The sequence below is a fragment of the Hevea brasiliensis genome, chromosome 10 (genome assembly GCF_030052815.1).
Source record: "Hevea brasiliensis isolate MT/VB/25A 57/8 chromosome 10, ASM3005281v1, whole genome shotgun sequence".
Lineage (NCBI taxonomy): Eukaryota > Viridiplantae > Streptophyta > Magnoliopsida > Malpighiales > Euphorbiaceae > Hevea > Hevea brasiliensis.
In genome coordinates, this window is record NC_079502.1 from 74,967,240 (window position 1) to 74,984,952 (window position 17,713).

Genomic DNA, 17,713 nt, shown 5'->3' on the forward strand with positions numbered 1-17,713 from the left:
TTCAATTCAAGCTTCTTCTTTTTGTTTTCTTGTTTATACTCTTCTACGAGTATCTCTTGGTATTTCATTTTTTCCTGAAGCTTACTATTTTGCACTTCTACTTCTCTTTCCACAGCTTGGAGAGAACCTTTTTCCTTTTCCCACTGTACCTCTTGCTCTTCGAAGCCCATCTTTTCGGCCCTTGCCTCTTCCCTGAGTCTTCTCACTTTTCTTTTAAGGTTCTGCCGTTGGTCATCTAACTGCTTTATTTGTTCTTGCAGTTGCGAGTTTTTGGTGTTTGCCTTCTGTAGTGAGTCAGCCAGATGATTATTAGCTTCTTCCGATAGGACGTTTTGACGAGGGTCGCTGTCTTCGAATTCTACAGTTGAGTGTTCTTGGTCCCTGTCAGCCCTCCATTAAAGATAATCGCTCGTGGCACTCGGACCTTTAGGCGACCTCTCCATCAGAGTGATGTTTTCCCAAGATTTGCGAGCTATTTTCAACCCTTCCTCTTCCTTGAGCTCATGGTAGAAATGACCTTGGTAGTATTCTTCCGTATTGATTCTGAACTATGTTGAGCCGAATTGCCTCATTACTAAGGCCGGAGTGTAACTTGTGTATCCAGTCACTCCGATTAGGGATACTGATTGATTGTTCCCAGTGCTGATCAGAATGGATTGACTTGACGTCCACAATTTCTTCCAACAATAGTTATGGCTATTGAAGCTCAAAATGCGTTCTTGCCACTGTGGCTCATCCTTCGGGCTGATTACCAATCGGGTCATTTTCTCAATGAGAGGCTGGTCAAGATACCAAGTTAATCCTTTTGTCTCCATAGGACACATATGACCAATGATCCAGAGGTGCAATAACTGAGAACAACACTTAATGGACCCTTTGCCTTACTGTCTGCAGTAAGTGAGGGTTAAGAAAGTCTCGGCAAGTATTGCGATCGATTGACTTTCTGCTTTCTACCGCCTGCAACATTTCCACAACACCGCAGGTTATGATTCCGGAAGGTCCAGGGAATAAGATCAAGCCATAAATTGCTAAAGCGAGCATCAATGAAGCTTGATCCCACTGTTGACCTTGGATGCATTGATCCAACCCTTTCTTGAGGTAAGTCCAATACCACCCATGCGTGTTTCCTTTGATGGTTTCTCTTGCCTTTGCTTCTTCTGGTGGGATCCCCAGCATATGTGCGAGCCGTTTCCAGGTCTGCCTATGTTCGAGGTGTAGGTAAATCCGATTCTGCGCCACATAAGGGATTTCTAGCAATGCTTGATATTCTTCCATAGTGGGAGCAGTATCGATGTCGTTGAAAGAGAACACTCCAAACTTAGGGTTCCAAACTGGCAAAATGGCATTTAGTGCCGGGACCTGGACCCTAACTCGCATCAAGGTTGCAATCCTCCCGTATTTCTTCTCAAATTGTGCTTTGACCTGATCGGGAAACGACTTCTAACCCTCAGCCAGACCCTCGAGACTGTTCATCCTAACTTCAATCTTGCTCAGGTCCAATAGAGGTAATGAGCTAATATCCCTTTGTGGGGGCACTGAGCTATGAGACGATTCGAGCCATGGTTTAGCATTCTGTTCTGATTTAAGAACTTCTTCTGCCGACTGACTCGAGGATGCCATGTTAAAAATGATGCTTATCCTTTTACAGACCTTATTTTGGTGATGCCTACAGGAAAAAACTGGTTAGCGGGATAAATTCAGGTAATCTTGAATTATACTGTTGGCAGAGTGATGCCTACACATTTATCAAAGTAGGAAAATGTGTAGGTTTTCTTAACAGTATGATTCAAGATTACCCTTAAGAATAAGAAAAAAATAAAATAAATAGAATAGGGTAAGAGTAAGTATGCCTCCTTTGTCTTAAAGTAAAGGAAAGTCCTAATACCGGCTGGGTGCTATCTAATTGGACAATTCTATCTTACAAGGTAGCTCGCTACGGCTTCCAACTATCGTGATAGTTTAGCTCAGGGTCTAATTTTCTAAAAGCCACAGGTTCCCAAATTGCCCTCATCAGAACAAGAGAGCCCCATTCTATCCCCCACGATACTATCGGGAAAATTCCACGGGTATCACGGTGAATAGAACGAGTTTCAATTTGAGCAGAAGCCTTCACGGATATTAACGGGGTAAAACCCACGGGTACCTCTACATGACTCCCTCCTACTTTCCTAAAAGGTTAAGAAAGCCCGGGTATAGGGCTGAAGTGTGTGAGGACATCGTATGAGTGTTCAGTGTGTGAAGGGACACTTTTACCTCTTCCCAATTCAGGGGGATTTTTATTTTTCCTTTTTTTTCTTTTAAATGAAGAGCACTGTAGAAAGTAAACAAGCAAGACAAGCAAAATGGTTAGCAGGGATAACAATAATTAACGTATAGAATTTCGCGGAGTGAGCCCATCTAATTATGATTTGATCACAAAATTAAATCTACTTTTGGACCTCTAGACCGGGGTTAAGTTTTAAAAATGTCCCCAATGGAGTCGCCAAGCTGTCGCAAGGTGTTTTGCGGTCGCCTGGACGAACACTCACCGAAGTGGGAAAAGTGAGGAGTCGCCACTTTAATTTTGAGGGAAATTAGAGAAAACCATTTGTGAAAATAAGTTGAAATGAAACCACTTCAAAAACAGAGATTCTAGGTTCGAGGTCCGTAAACGGGTGGGGAAGGTGTTAGGCACACCACCTCGTCCCTTGATGAGGGTAAGCAGATTTAATTTCAGGCTCTTTATAAACTAAAATCGATAGTTAGGAGGGTTCAAAGGGAAATGTCAATCGTTTTGACAAAAAGGAATATTTGATTTTCACTAATTTGGATTACTCAGATACATAAGTAAATGAGACAACCTTAGTGAGTTGCTATGGCGTATTTGTTTTATTTTAGGGGAGTATTTTGTATATTCGTTAAAATTTAGGTTGGGAATCGGATAAGAACTCTCCTCCGATTTCCTTTAAAATTTTATGGAAATTTTGGTTTGAGAATCGGATAAGAACTCTCCTCCGATCTCCTTTTAAATTTTATTAAGATTTTAGGTGATAATCAGATAAGAACTCTCCTCCGACCTCTGTTAAATGTTTAAAAAAATTTTTAGGTGAGGATCGGATAAGAACTCTCCTCCGACCTCTTTAAATGTTTATTAAAAATTTTTAGGTGAGGATCAGATAAGAACTCTCCTCCGACCTCTTTAAATGTTTATTAAAAATTTTTAGGTGAGGATCGGATAAGAACTCTCCTCCGACCTCTATTAAATGTTTATCAAAAATTTTTAGGTGAGGATCGGATAAGAACTCTCCTCCGACCTCTGTTAAATGTTTATGGAAATTTTGAGGTGAGGATCGGATAAGAACTCTCCTCCGACCTTTGTTAAATATTTATGGAAATTTTGGGTGAGGATCGGATAAGAGCTCTCCTCCGACCTCTATTAAATATTTAAATGGGGCTGGATAAAGAATTTTCCGACCTCTCGAGGTTTAATTATAGCTACACATCATAAGAACCTGAGACTAAGAGTTCCGGCATTCAAAGATGCCAAGGGTCGGAATAAGGCTTCTTTTAACTCATTGGTACCTTGTGACCAGACATAGGATACCAGACTAAACTTTACCGATCTCCTATGTAGTCACCTTACCAGTACCTTTTGATACTTGATCCGTTCTGTTTATTTATCTGAAATTCGGTTTCATTCCACTTTATGGCGTCATACTGAATCGCCTTCTATGTTAGCCTAGTGATTCAACTCTATTATTTTCTTGACGTATTATTCAGGCCTTCTATTTTAAAGAAACACTAAAGACATAGTTACCTACATTTTATCGAACTACTTATACGCTACTTGAGATGAGGACTCTAGCATTTAGAAGTAGCAAAGCTTAACAAAAAGAATGGACCAGTTGACAAAGAAAGTAAACTTCGGGAATAACCTTCATTGCACCATATAAACTTGGCAAAGATTACAAACATAAAAATAAAGGGAATGCGTAAAATAAAGAGAGCTTTTGATGAAACGGAGATATAAACACTCACCTGTAAGGAGCCGAATCTACTAAACTAACCACAGGATCACAGAACGTAATAGGACCGCGGGCTGATTAGCCTGAAGGCTAAAGCTCGCCTAGAAACGAAGGATGCTTAGCTAAACTATAGTCAGGTTTAAACAACCAAGTTGAATGAAGTTGAGCTAGGAGAATGAGAATGGAAATAAAGATAACAAAGAACTGAAAGTAAGAGCATCACAGGATAATGAACGAACTGAAAATGGAGAGTTCCAGTATTTCAAGAATCCCTTTTGCAAGAAAACACTTCAGAAAACTGGTTTCAAAAGTTTTTCCTTATCAAAAGCTTAAAAATAGCAGAGTAATGAACTGAATTAAGTTTTAGAGTTCTTCCGCTATAGTAACTACCTCTTTCTTTTTCTTGCCCGTCCCCTTGAACAGTTTTCATGCAGGTATTTATAGGAACCGGGTGCTTCCCCTGAAGGGTCAGGATCTATTTTGAGGGAGATGGAGGGTCAGGATTTCGAAGGACATGATCTGAGGCTCAGGAATTAAAGAGGATCAGAACGGACGGCCGAGATCCCCTTCAGAATATTTGTACTTTTCCTCGTCTAATCGAACGGTCCCAAATTCTCTTATCCGGGGCGATCCGAGGGCTGGGAATAAATGGCGCCGGTCTTATCATCTTCTTCGTTGATCCAAGGGCTCCGGGCTCGTCCTTACAAATGAGATCAACGGTGGAGATTGAGATGTACAAAGATGCCGTGACATACTCGCACTTGTCGATGTCTGGCGATTCTGAGGCGTGCGGTGAGGATTTCGTCTGCGACGCTTTAACTACCTCGGCTCTGATTCTGACGACGGTTATTAGAAGTTGTCTTATTCTCTTTGTATTCCGATCTCCTATCCCTTCCGACCTTATTTCGATCTCTCATTTCGAACGCCTTCCAGATCTCTCTCCTTTCAGGGCGTTCTCCTTTATCCGAGTTAATTCAGTCAGAGCATTTATTGCTTCGGTTACCAAGGCATTCGCTTCGGTTTCCGCTAATAATAAATGCTTCAGACCCTCCCCTATATATATGTTTCAGCTGGAGTATTTTCCCACCTTTCATTCCTTCTTCTTCACCTTTCTTCCTTTCTTCTTTTGTTCTAACTTTTCCCTTGAACTTATGGCCACGGTGACTGTTTTTGATCTTTTTCGGCCATTTTCCTTGTGCCCCGACTAAAAATTTACGACCCCAGTGATCGGAACGTAATGATAACCTCATTTGATGGCAGTGAGAGAACTGGACTAATTTCCCAATCAAGATCGAAAATATCGATCATACCGATCTCGGATTACTTTGCCAATATAATTAGCGAGCCGATTTCGGGCGAGAAGACTGCTAACATTCCCCTCACCCTCGGTGATTGCCCGTTGATATTCATTTGGCTCCTCACCACATCGGTCGTCCCGACTACAGCTCGGTTCTGGTCGATGACAGCGGAGATGACTCTCCATCCTCATGAGAGTCATAATCACTCCATCTAAGCTGTACATCTATCCGACGTCAATGACCAGTCTCCCGATCAAACACATCTTTTGATTCAGCCACGAGACTTGGCTTTGACAAAGGCCTTCGCGAGATAGGATGTTCTGCCGATCTTTAGAAATCAGCCAAATGATGTAATTTCCACTTTAATGTAATCCGATCTCTAGAGATTGCCCAAATGATTTAATTTCCCTTTTTAATGTAATCCGATCTCTAGAGATCGCCCAAATGATGTAATTTGATCTTTTGGAAATGAGATTTTTGTTTTGTCAATTATCACTTTATAATTATTGTATTGCTTATTTTCTGATCTCTGAAGTATTTATCCGATCCGCTCCTTAATTTGAATGACCCTTAACCGACCCGTAATTCAAAATATCTATCCCGAAAATTCTGGAATATTCGTGAGACGTGTCAGAACAGCTGGTGTATCCCGCTAACCGATGCACCTCCTGGAACACTGTGAGCATTAAATGCTCAGACGAGTATAAATAGGGGGTGGGTCAGCCATTTGCTCTCTTATGTCATTTTCAGCATCCCGCGAGTAATCCCAAATTTCTCTTGATTTCTCAAGTTCTTTCAACACCGATCAAGCTCCGGTAAGGGTTTTGATCTTTCTTTAAGTTTAAATTGTCTATTTCCTTTGAAAATGAGCGGCGCTGAGGGTCAGAGAGCAGCGAGCCCCCCTTCCGTTCAGATCTCGTGGTCATCTGATGAAGTGGAGGTGGTCGGACCGAGTGTGCGACCTGAACCTTCTAGGGTCTCTGTACCAGTTCGGGGACAAGCAGTACCATCGAGGCATCTACCTTCTTCATGGAGAGAGAATCTTCCCATGGACGAGCTATCATCAGCCCTGCAAGAAACTGATCTACAGTCGTTCAGCCAGGAGTACAACATTCGGCCCGATTCATACGAGCTGATTAAGTGTCACGACGATCTTCGTGCCGATCACTTCTTTGAGGAGAACAATATGATCATAGTATACAAAGAGCAATTAAAAGCCGGGCTGCGGTTTCCTTTGGATGACTTCTTCAAGGAAGTCCTAAAATATCACCAAGTGTGCATCGTCCAAGTTCACCCGAACTCGTGGCGGATCCAAGTAGCCTTTAGAGGTCTCTGCCGAGCTAAGGGACTCCGTCCTACAGCTAAGGTATTCGCCGAACTACATAGATTGACTAGTCGAAAGGACGACGAGTATTGGTTTTTCCAAGCAAAGCCACATTGCCGGCTGTTTACCGACCTTCCCTCCTCCCTGAAGAATAGGAAGAATCGCTTCTTCATTCTGAGGAGTAAAATTCCAAACAGCTATGAGGGCTTCCCTAGCAGCTGGCTGCACCAGGGCCCCTCACTTCTGAAGCGCATCACTCTAAATAGGGAAGAAGGCCTAATGGTGATGGAGCTGAAAGATCAGGCGGGCAGAGAGAAATTCTCTTGTTTGGAAGCAGTGACGGCCGAACTTCATCACTGGACAATGGAGTTGATCACGGGCGAAGATCGGGGGCTTCAACTCTCTGACCTCGACATAGGTATTTTCCTATATCTCAGATCTTTGAACCTTAGCGATCTCACTGACCTCTTCTTTGTGCAGGTATGGCAAGCGGTGAAGCTTCCAAGGAGAGCCACAAGAGGAAGAGAGAGGTCTCCCGTAAGGTGCGGGAAATGAAGCATTCCGAGCTGCTTCAAATGCTCGGTCATGAACCTGGGGAAACATAGGGTGGCTCATCTCAACCTTCGGAACCATCGGTTATAGAAGTGGTCCGAACTCCTCCTCACAAAGAAGAGCCACCTCCACCTCCGCCAGCCGCTCGAAGTGCGAAAGGAGGCCCTTCCCAAACTACTGTGAGGCCTCTTTCCCGCGGCGCTCAAGTTCTAATCCATTCCCTGGAGAAGAACTGGACTGTTCGGGAAAATCCGGGCTTGGCGAAGGTCTTGGGGGCTTCTATCTGCCTTCGGGAGGATCGGGACAGGCTGTCTCCGGACAATCTTGATGACATCCTGACCCGCTCTATGAGCCTGAACGTAGAGTGCTTAGTGAATCAGCATATCTTCCGGGAAAAGGCTCACCGCCTGGGTAAGGAGGTCGAGAATATGGGTCATGAAGTGGCTTCCCTCCGGTCCCAACTCTCATCCGCTCAGAACTATATATCTGAAATTGAGGGGCGGATGAAGTTCTACGAGGACAAGCTGGCCGAGCAAGCTCATGTTCTAGTCGAGCGAGATCGTGTTATTGAAGAGATTCAGGCGCTTCGGGCTGGTGAAGTTGCTCAGCTTACTGAGGAGCTCAAAGCGAAAGAGGAAGAGGCGGTGACAAGGGAGGCCGGCGCTTATGTGAATGCTCACAGGGATCTCTTGGCCGAGCTCAAAAATCGGTACCCCGAAGAGGACTTCTCTTGGATGGTAGATCTGGCTCCCCAGGATGAGGGTGAGGATAGTGAGGAGGAGGCTGAGTGTGAGAGGGGGAGCAAACAAAATGTAGATCAGGCTGGGGGTGATCCTCCAGCCGAATGACTTGTACAAATTTTAACTTGAAATGAAATTCCCTTTTGTTTAATGAATGATTGTGATCGAAAAGTCTTCAAATTGCATAAGCACTTATTTGTCTGAGTATATTAGAACAACACCTAAAAGTGATTATTAATCTAAGTACAAGAGGTCGGGAAGCACAATAAACATGAGATCGGCAAGGAAACAACGCTAAACGGGACTTGATTAAAAAAATTGGAAATTTGACTTGAACACTTAAGATCGGAATTATCATTAAACCGGACTGGAACCTTAACTTGATTATTTCCAACCCCCTTTTTTAAAAGAGAGATCGGCAATAAGATTGGTGACATAAAGGTTCAATCTCATTTGACAAATAAGGTCGGAAATATAATTAGCTGATCAGGGAAGTTGACAATTAGTTTGAGAGACCAGTGAGGCTTTAAACGATATAAGGACTTAGTATTTATTTGATTTCTTTTGAGGAGAGATCGAAAATGTGAGTGGCTGGTTAGGAAACTAGGTTGGGGATCGACTTCAAAGTTTATTGATTTTGGAGATCGGTCAAAATATGGTGTCGACATCAGATACAGCCTCTTCAAAATGGATTGAAGCTATGAAATCCGAAATTGATTCCATGTATAAGAATTAAGTTTGGGATCTTGTTGACCCACCTGAAGGCATTGTACCTATAGGGAATAAATGGTTTTCAAGAAGAAAATTGGTTCTGATGGAAAGGTAGAGACCTATAAAGCAAGGCTAGTAGCGAAAGGGTTTCACTAAAGGCAAGGAATCGACTATGAGGAGCCTTTCTTGTCTGTTTCCATGCTTAAATCAATTAGGATTCTATTAGCAATAACTGCATACTATGATTATGAGATTTGGTAGTTGGATGTCAAAAAGGCTTTTCTCAATGGATACATAGAAGAAAACATTTTCATGGAACAACCTAGGGGTTTTGAATCCCAAGATGGTTCCAAAGTATGCAAGCTGAAGCGATCCATTTATGAGTTGAAACAAGCTTCGAGGAGTTGGAACATCCGTTTTGATAAAGCCATTAAGTCATTTAGTTTTATCAAAAATGAGGATGAACCATGTGTATATAAGAAAAGTTAGTGATAGTGCTGTCACTTTCCTTATCTTATATGTGTATGACATTTTGTTGATGGGTAATGACACAGGTATGTTGACAGCTGTAAAGGTATGGTTGTCAAATACATTCTCCATGAAAGACTTAAGGGAGTTAACCTATATTCTTGGGATTTGCATCTATAGATATAGAGCGAAAAGAATAATTGGTTTATCCCAAAGTCTATACTTGGAAAAGGTGTTAAAGAGGTTTAACATGCTTGATTCCGAAAGAGGATTGTTACCAGTGAGACATGGTATCCACCTTTCTAAAGAGATGTCTCCAAAGACACCTGAAGAAAGAGATAAAATGGCTAGTATTCCATATGCTTCGGCTATTGGAAGTTTGATGTATACAATATTGTGTACTACGCCGGATACCGCATATGCTGTTAGTTTGACTAACAGGTTTCAATCCAATCTAGGTTTGGAACACTGGATAGCTGTCAAGAATATTCTTAAGTACTTGTGAAGAACTAAGGATTTATTCTTGATTTATGGAGGTGGTGACTTTTAATTAGATGGTTATACTAATTCTGATTTCCAATAAGATATCGATGATAGAAAGTCTACCTCTGGGTATGTATTCATTTGTAATGGAGGTGTAGTCAGTTGGAAGAGTTCCAAATAGAGTACGACTGCAGATTCTACTACAGAGGCCGAGTACATTGCTGCATCAGATTCTACAAAAGAAGCTTTTTGGATAAAGAAGTTCATGACAGAACTTGCAGTATTGTAATGAATGGATGGGTCTATGATATTGTAATGAATGGTTCTAGTGCTAGTGGGAGATTGTTAGTAGTATGCCCTAGATCATATCATTTAATATGTATCTTGTACATGTTTTATTAATAAAAAGGCATTTTTACTTTTTCGTTTATATAACATATTTATGTAAATAGAAAGTCCATTGATATTTTGTTAGAAATTCTATTCTTAAGTTGTTAAGAATATGAGTGACAGTATTTCTAGTACAAAATATCATAAATTGGTTCACAATCAAGGATACTTCACAATAAGGACATGACTTATCCAGAAAGATTGTAATCATGTTTATTCCCAAGTTATTTATATGAGATGTAAATAAGATGTAATGTTGAGTCACATGCCATATAACAAACATGATGGACACTTATACATGATAAGTAGGCCGAACCAGTGACACTTATGACAAGCACGTAGAGTTTGCTCTTGTCAATGCATTGTCATAAATCATATCAGTGCATATAATCTTTAGACCTGAGATAACATAGCTATCTTGTATATAGGTGGTTTGAGTTTGATACTGCTTTCATACTTGTACTGTGTATGGGTATATGGGCATGTGTTGGCTCCTACTAGTTATATATAGAAGTAGGTGTTGATCGAGATAGAATCTGTTACCCTAAGTAAATAGGGATAAAATCCTATGTTCATTTAATTATTCTTGATGTTTCAAGTTCCTCGCCAGGACAGATAGATTTAATAAGAAAAGAGTTTATGATGAGAAAATCTTTTTAATCAAGAATTAAAATGAAAAGAGAACATAATATTCATAGCAAATGGGGTTTGACATAAACCATGACTCCAGCTCGAATTGGGATTTTGTAACAGAGAGATTCTAGTGCATGGTAACATATAATTAAAGGTTTATTTAAGGTATTCCTTATTACTAATTGGGTGGCCACGGTATGCTATGCTAAGTGTTAACTATGGTCTATGACGTGCCTAAAATGATTTAGAGAAATCATTTATGGTAAGAAAAAAGTTCTAATGATATTAAGAGTTAATGTCATATCTCATTTCCAATTGGGAATGAGCCTAGTGAGTCATATACATACACAAGTAATCACCAAGTTAAATGTGATTTAATTAATTAATTAAAGAGTTTAATTGATTAATTAAATAGGTTTGGTTTGCAATTAGATTGCAAAGTCCCTAGCATGGCTTGAAACTAAATCTAGGTTATTTGATGTATAGTATAAGTTCAATTTATATTTAAAATATTTAAATATGAATTTAATTATGAGAAATTAATTAATAGAGATTCTATTAATTAATTTATATTTCATATAAATTGATTAGAAGAGGAGAAATAATTATTTTGAGTTGAGAACTCAAAATTACAACACAAGGGTAATTTGGTCATTTCATAGGGTGACATGTGGCACCATGAGATGGTGACACATGGCATCATGGTTTGTCATTTGTCTTACTATCATGCATGATGATCAAAGTCAAGATTAAACCTAGCTTTGACACTTGGCTTAATGTGATTAGGTCAATTAAAATTAAGATGCAATCAGAAAATGACATGTGGCAAGAGTTTTAAGGGATGACTTAATTATAAAAGGGAAAGAATGAAAGAACAAATATAACATTCTGATTTTTCTAAAAAGGTGCCATCACCCATAAAGCTCTCTTCCTCTCTTCTTCTTTTTCTATCATCAATTCAAAGAGAACTGTCAATATTCTTTTGAATTAAAATTGCTAGAAATTATTTTTAGTGTCCTATATACATCTACAATCTCTCTAAAGGCAAATCCCTAATTTCTAATTGGTTGGCAAGGCTTGAGAAGCTGTTCAAGGGGCTGCCATTAGTGATCTCAGTGTGGATTGTCACACCTTACCCCTCTATAAGACATAATATGATCTCATAGAATACCTAATGAACTACCGAACTTCACCTACTGATAACTCATTAAGTACCCTACAAGGGATTTTAAAACCATTTTCTTACTTTTAGGAAGTGGTAAGCATTTTAGTAGGAATTAAAAATATTTAATTGAAGTTTCAAAACTAGTAAAAATTGTTATCAATTTTTATTTGTCCGCAAATTTTGGAAAAATTTCGTGCCGTCTGTATTTTGAGAAAACAGTTCTTAAAAAACCTGTAAAAACACTTCCAATAATTGTTTCCATAACTCCCAACCACCAAAATGACTCAGTTCAACATAATTCAAATCAAGTCCACAATTCAATCAAAGTTTATCATCTCACAGTATTTCATAATTTCATTTATATTGCATTTAAAATTTAATTTACATATACAGGTCTTAATTTACACAAAGAAAATCCAAAATAATATATTACAGTTTACTGTATAACTGTTCAACTTTATATTAATACATATGACATTACAATATTTACATCAAAATAACTACAAGGGAATAAATAAACACCAATACCAAAAAGGTCAATGTAGTCCTCTATCTCAATAGGAGCTTACTCTGCTGCTTTCTCCTTGCCTTTATCTGCGACAGTAAAATAAGCTATCGTTGAGTATAAAAATACTCAGTGGTGCACAATAAAAATTCGAAATGCAGTACATAAAACATTCATTAATAAATCACAATTTAAATATTTTACAAATTATCAAAACTCATTATAGCAAAATTTTGGTCAAATAATTTAATAAACACAGTGTTGCCAATTCATACACAACTTAAGCCATGACACAAAATTTTCGATCAATGCCGCGTTGTACACCACGACAGAGCAATCTACAACCCCACTAATCGAAATCCATGGGGGAGGTGGCTAGCTAGCTAATGAGTACTCATCTGATCTACAACCTTAACTGGTAAGCCAGAGAGGGAGGAAAATAAATGATCTCAACCCCATAGATGGAGGAGGAATAATGTGGTCCTGTCATGCAAAGTGTGAACACAAAATCAATTCAAAACAATGTACTTAAATAATTTAGGAAAGATCCCAAACAATTTCCAAAGTCATTTTTTTGCAGTCACAAAATGGCAACACAATTTATAAACATCACAATGATTTTTATAAAACATAACAATTCAACTTTTCAGTTAGAAAATAATTACATAAATTTATTATGCACAAACTTGACGTGAGTTGCCTCTATGCCTTGACTCAATCCCTTAGATTTTCTGGGTCTTTTTCAGCTGAAACACACAATTGATAGTGTTTCAGTATCTTATCTTACAATAAATCCAATAATTAAATTCATATATGCTTAATTCTAGCCTCAATATGCTTAAACTTACGTTCTTGAAAATTTTTATGTCGGGGTTACTATTCATGATACTATTCAAGTCAAAATATTGACTTTCTTATGCTTAAAAGGTATGGAAAATCCAATTATATCCACATACCACATTTTGGTTACCAATTTTGTTGGTTTTGGTTGTTTTCTCAAATCTTAAGTCTTTTAGGCACAAATTTTAAAATTTCAGTTTTGGTGTCCTGTTTTGCACTGTTCCATTGGTCATGTTGCTGTGAAAATTTGGCGAAGTTTTCTTTATAGAAGTTGTTTCTTATTGTCTTAAATTTATTTTCCTTTTTGAATTACTCCATTTGGAGTTTTTGAGCCAAATTTATAGCCATTTGAACATGGCTAGCTGAATTTGGTTTTACCCAGAATTCTGGGCATTCACTGGATAAAGGCAGTTTTTTTAGGTTGACTGCAGGTGAGTTTTGGGATATCTTATGGCCAAATTTTGGATTTTTTTTCTTCATGAAATTTGTAGGGCTATGTCTCAGCTTTCTATCGGTAAAATTTCAGGTTATTTGGACCTTCCTAGGCCAAGTTATGGTCTTTTACGTAACTACTATTTATTTGGTCATTTTTGTATAGGTCAGTTTGCCCAATTCCGGATTTGGCCTAATTGTTCACTAAGTTATGGTCACTTTCTGGGCATGATTCCTGAATGAAAAATGTGCCATTTTGTGTCTAGTTTCATTCCTAATTGGCCCCACACCAATTGGGTTAGTAGATTTTCAGTTGTGTCCCTGAAAGGGACCTAGGTCATGCTGCCTGCAGATTGACCCTCTCCAATACGAATTGGAACTTGGTTCCAACAATTCATACACACTAAAAATGGTCACAATTGACCATTTCTCAACTCAAATAAGGTCAATAATATCATTTTTCCAATTCTCAAATTTTTCTTTAATTTTTCACAATTTCCAAACCCTAGTTACATGTATTTCAATTATAATGCAAATTTAAAGTGTATATTCATGATTTATACACTTAATTCACTTCAAATAACCATTCAAGACCATCAAACTCATTCACATCAAACCCTAACCCTAGCTGGACAAATTTCATGTTTGGTCCTTCATCAAATATTTTCTTTTGATTTTAAGTTAAACTCTAAGTCACTTGAGCTAAACCCACAAATAAGAAACCAAAATTTTTGTAGTAAATTGCTTACCTCCACTTGAATTTCAATTCTTCAATTTCACTCCTTTATTCCCTTTCTTTTCTTCTTCAATCTCTTTCTCAAGTTGATCTAATAAGTTTTTATAGAAGAATTTGGAGCAAGGTAGGGTTAGGTGGTTCAAAGAAAGCTTGGATTCAAGCTTTCATGGAATTCTTCAATGGAGAGAAAGATGTGGGGCGACACACCAAAGAAGAAGAAGAGTAATTTGCTTTTTTTTTTTTTCAATTTTATGTTTATTTTTTTCCGTTTAGTGTTATTTGACTTGGTCAATTATGGTGGGGAAAATCAAAATTAGTTTTGACATCATGATGATGTCATCCAATGATGTAATAAACCTTTTTCAATTTTCTTTTTCTTTTGCATTTATTTTAATTAGTTTTTAATTTGATTTTTGATCTCGAAATTTTCTTTTCTCCTATTTTATTGGACAGTTAGGTCAGGAGTCAGCTCTAGGGGTGAATTGACCAAATTGTCGCTCGCTGGTTCAATCTGGTTTGCAAGTTATTCGATATTTCTTCCGGATCCCTGACCTAATTATTTGACCTGCTTAACAATTCTTTTCTATGATTTTCTCTTTTCCACTGTGTTCGCAATAGTCCTAAGGACAGTAGCGTCACATTTTACGGTTTGAAATTTGAGTTTAGACTAACCTCGCAGTCATTCCCGATAAGGTCACCCATCACTGTAACTCTCGACTCGTTTAACTTCTTGTGTTCTATTTTTCTTCTTTATATTTAACTATTTGGTAATTACTAATTATTTGTGTTCAGGGCTTAACTAGGTGTCTTAGACATGGTTCTAATTCTCTTAATTGTCCGGATCAACACCGATCATCGGAACAGTAAAATATACTAGGCTATGTAAATAGGGGTGTTATAATTTTGGCCCCCTAAAAATAAATTTCGTCTCGAAATTTTTACCTGGTATTAATCTATGAACAACTGTGGATGTTGTCTCCTCATGTCCTCCTCTCGTTCCCAAGTAACCTCCTAGCCCGAATGATGGTTCCACAACACTTTTACTAATGGTATCTGCTTGTTCTGTAGCTGCTTTACCTCATAAGCCAGAATCTCTATGGGTTCTTCTTCACATGTGAGGTCTGGATTCACTTCAATTTCTTCCATTGGTAGTATGTGAGATGGATCTAATTGATACCTCCTCAACATAGATACATGGAAGATGTTATGTATCTTCTCCAACTCTGGAGGTAGTGCCAAGCGATATGCCAAAGGACCCACTCTCTCCAAAACCTCATATGGCCCAATGAAGCAAGGACTCAATTTCCCCTTTCTACCTAATCTCATAATCTTCTTCCTAGGGAAAACCTTGAGGAATACTTTGTCACCCACTGCATACTCAATATCCCTTCTCTTTAGATCAATATAGGACTTCTGACGGTCTAATACAGTCTTAAGTCGATCTCTGATCAATCTGATTTTCTCTTCAGTTTGCTGAACAATTTCTGGCCTAATCATCTTTCTTTCGCCTACCTCATCCCAATACAATAGGGTTCTACATTTCCTACCATACAAAGATTCATATGAGGGCATCTCAATGCTTGATTGGTAGCTGTTTGTAACACCCCTATGTTCGGTAGTGCGTTCTACTGTTCCGGTGACCAATGTCTATCCGAACAGCTAGAATGCCTGGAGCTACACTTAAATGTTAGTGAGGAGACATGAAATAATGAAATAAAAATAGAGGAAAATACAAGAAAAATAAAGAAAAAATAAAAGAGAGAAAATGTAACTAAGTTAAACGAGCTAAAAACCGTAGCGATGGGTGACCGCATCGATAAGTGGCAGCGTGGACCGTTGACTAGTCTTGGACCACAGGGAACCCTGGCAAATATTTTTAAGACTTAAATAAATATCTATTGAAGTAAAAATGACATTAGAAATGTCAAAGGAAAATTAATTAATTAGTATAAAGAAAAACGAAAAATCGAGAAATCGATAAAAATTGGTGTTACTGAAAAATTGGGAGTATAACCCGAATAGGGGCATTTTGATTATTTGACACCTAGAGTTGGCTTTTGACCTAAATGTCAATAAAAAATAAATAGTATTACATTTGGAAAATCTAATGAAAAATGGAATTAAAGATAAAATGTTATTTAAGAGAAATTAAGGTTAAAATTGCAATTATTGAAACCTTAGAATATAATATAATTAAACTATGTTTAGTGGAGCACTAAGTGGACACATAAATACTTAAAATGAGGACAAATTTTCCCACTCACTTCATCATCCTCACCAAGCTCTCTCATGGCCGAAAATGGTTTCTCTCAAACTCTCCCATGGCCATTTCATGTAAAGTCCTCATCTACCATGATTCAAGCAATGATTCCTATAAGTGTCTTCATTAAAAGTGGTCTACACACCTTGGGCAGCCTTAGGGAATAAGAAAGAAGAGATTTAGTGGAGATTTGAGGAAGTCCACAAGAGGTAAGTAACCATTTCTTCATCCTTTCTTTGTTAAAGCTTGTGTGGGTGTTGTGGTGAGTTGATTTGTGGAAGAAATGTTGAGGTTTGATGAGTTATTGAAGTGTACCATTTTGGGTAGCCATGGAAGTGAAAGGTAAGTGGTTTGTTCATATATGAATTTGATGGGTAATGAAGTTAATTAGAGTGCTTAAATGTATAAGAGTTTGATTTTTATGTATATGTGTGAATTGTAAATGTAAAGTGAGATCACATGTTGAAATTGGGAAGCTTGATGTATATGAACAATTTGGGCAGCCTTATGGTGAAGTTGAAAGGGTTTAAATTCATGAAAGGTTTGTTGAATTGTGGTACTAAAAGTGGCAGCATATGTATATGATTTAGTAGAGAATGAATATCTAATTTGATGATAGAAGTTATGTGTAATGGTTAGGAGTATTATGTGTATATGTTGTTATAAATGGAATTTGTAATTTAAGAATTGTATTTGGTGTATTTAAAGTCATTGTATTCTGCCCAAAGTGACTATAAAATGAAGTGATAAATGATTGTGGTATGATACAAATGCAGAATATGGTTTGGGAATGAAGTATGGTTAGTTGAATGTGTGAATGGTTAAGGCTTCAAAAATGTGTTAAGGGTAGTATGTGTTTTAGGCTATAAATGGAATTGTGCGACTCCAATTGGTATGAGGCCAATTGGAGGTGAAACTAGGCACAAAATGTACCAACTTTCATGGAGAAAGCCTACCTAAATTCTGTTCAAAAAGTGACATGATAATTCACTAAATCCGGATTAGTGACTTTGCAAACCTGAAAATTGACCATTTGAACAGTAGTCAGTATTTTGGCCATAACTCACTCAACACAGGTCTAAATAACCTGAAATTTATACCATGGATAGCTTAGACATAGAGCTACAACTCTTATGAAGACACAAAAACTCATAAATGACCATAAGAAAGTC